Here is a 2857-nt window from a genome sequence, read left to right as displayed (position 1 = left end):
AATGACCAGAATGACCGGTCACTATGATGCACACTGACCACCAGGGGGCAGACGCTCAATGCAGGAGCTGCCCCCTGGTTGTTAGTGCGCTCCCACAGCCAACCTCCCATGGCCGGCTGGCAGTGTTGGCCTCCGGCGTCCATTCCTTCCACGTCGCCTCCTCTCCTGACCCTGCTGGGGCCTTTGGGCCCCAGGCTGGGACGGGAAACCAGGGGTGGGTGATGGCAGACATGGCTCCTTTCCCAGGGAAGCCAAGGGCCAGCTCCCTCCTTGGGGCTGGTGGCCAACCTCCCTGCCCCTGCCCCTCTCCCCCACTGGCAGACCCTGATTGCTGGCCAGGCCTAGGGACCCCACCCGTGCACAAATTCACGCACTGGGCCTCTAGTAATATATAAAGTCATATCATGCAAAGCTAGAAATCCTTGCTCCATTTAGGAAGAAACAGTTACTCGAAAGAATAATGAATATTTAATTTTTAATTAAAACTAACCTAAAACATGTACAAATCTTAACCATTCATAACCATATGACAAAAGTACATTTAGCCCTAACCAGTTTGGCTCAGTGCGTTAGCCTACGGACTGAAGGGTCCCAGGTTCGATTCCGGTCAAGGGCATGTACCATGGTTGCGGGCACATCCCCAGTAGGGGGTGTGCAGGAGGCAGCTGATGGATGTTTCTCTTTCATCAATGTTTCTAACTCCCTATCCCTCTCCCTTCCTCTCTGTAAAAAATCAATAAAATATATATTTTTAAAAATCTCTCAAAAGTACATATATATGAGAATTAAAAGAGAATTAACAAACCTCTCCAGAATAGAAAATTAGTGAATGTAACTATATTTTGTTCGGCTGCTTTAATAGTGGGGATATTTTTCACTTAAAATCTCCAGATTTCTTTCTTTTCTTAAAAAACACAAACTAACAACCCCCCAAAAGATCTGGAAATACTGACCTATATTCCTACATGACAATTGCAGGAACTAAATATGGATGTGCCCTTTAGATTGAGTCTCTCCTATTTTGCCACACGCCCCACCAGCCCCTCTCATATTACACCCAGACTGGCTACCTAGACTGGCTACCTACATGATCTCTAGGTGGCTTTTGAGTGTTCAAGCCCTGATATGCTAAGAATTACTCTGGGCCACATCTTTTTTCTTGGTAATCCTTGAAACTATCCCAAGAAACAGTAGCATATTCACATTTTGCAGACAAAGAAACCGAAGCTATGGGAGATTAGGTAATTTGCAGAATTGTTCATATAGGAATAGATCATCATGCTCTTTATTACCTTTCTCTGTAAGTAATACTTTAAGGATTAGAAAAGTTTAGACCAGTCTTTCTTAAATGTAGCTTCATATTAGAATCACTTGAGAAGCTTTAAAAAATGTGTGGGCCCCATCCCAGGTTTATATAAATCAGAATCTCTTGAGGTGGCATGGGTACTTTTTCTTTAAGTTTCTCAGCTGATTTTAACATATAGCCAGGGATATAAACCCCTAGTTTAGATATCAAAAGACAAGATGATTTCCAGTTTGTGCTTAATTCTGACTTTTATTCGTTGTGTCCATGAAAACATAGTCAAACACATTTGACATTACAGAAAAGGAAACAATGCACTTACTTAATGTTTTACTTTTGAAGTGAGTCTGACTTGAACCAATTCTGCATGGAGTTTGTATAGCCCTGTTTGTTAAGGAACTAAAACAAAGCAAATATTTGCACTCTGGTGCCTGTTTGCTGTAGGTATCAAGTATCTTCACACCGCAAAGTTTCAGCTTTGCATGTAAGAGGTGGATTGCGTGTGTAGACCATCTGCAATATTAATGCTATTCTTATATTTTATTAAATGAGAAAAACTCAATGTAATATTTCTGTACATCAATTCAGATATTACTAGGCCTGGAGAGAAGAAGAAAGAAAGTGGAAAATATAATTATTTACTCAGAGCAAAATGTGACACAACTCTTGCTTAAAAATAAGCTCCCTGTCGCCCTAGCCAGTTTGACTCAGTGGATAGAGTGTTGGCCCACAGACTGAAGGGCCCGGGTTCTATTCTGGTCAAGGGCATGTGCCTGGGTTGCAGGCTAGGTCGGGGTGGTGTAAAAGGCAACCAATCGATGTGTATGTACAACCAATCGATGTTCCCCTCTCTCTCTGTCTCTCCCTCTCCCTCCCACTCTCTCTAAAAATCAATTGAAAAATATCCTTGAGTGAGGATTAACAAAATAAATAAATAAATAAAATAAGCTCCATGCATTATAGATAAGTGTTTTTCAAGGCCTCATTCGGTCAGGAAAAAAAAAAAGACTTGCAAATGACTTTCCACTTTTGGAATAAATCTTTATCAGTAAGTATACTGGAAATGATTCTACATTAACGTATTTTTGATACAAAATTACCATCTAAGTAAAATTAGAACTTTTACTTCAAACATGACTTATTTTGATATGTCATAAAATTTTGTGGAGAACAATTTTGAAGCAACGTTTAAGATTGCAATGTTCTCTATTTTAGTGAATAGAACACAAGATAGTAAATTTCAGAATTTAAATATTCATCCAAAATTAGAAGCTAAAGAAGCACTGGGTGTGCATGGGTGTGTGGAGGCCTCAAAAGCCTGCTTTCATCAGGCATATGTAAGAATACTAATAAGAATGTATTTTACATATGGAATACAGAGGCAGAGAATATGCTTGCTGAAGGTGAGGTTGGAATTGCATGAAGTTTAGGACCGTGTACTGAGCACAATATTGTAGCCTGTATGAGGTAGGTAGATAGATATATGATAGATAGATAGATAGATAGATAGATAGATAGATAGATGCTAGATATACATAGACCAAACATACACAT

The sequence above is a fragment of the Myotis lucifugus genome, unplaced genomic scaffold (assembly GCF_000147115.1).
Source record: "Myotis lucifugus unplaced genomic scaffold, Myoluc2.0 scaffold_14, whole genome shotgun sequence".
Taxonomy (NCBI): domain Eukaryota; kingdom Metazoa; phylum Chordata; class Mammalia; order Chiroptera; family Vespertilionidae; genus Myotis; species Myotis lucifugus.
Note: the sequence above shows the minus strand (reverse complement) of the source record.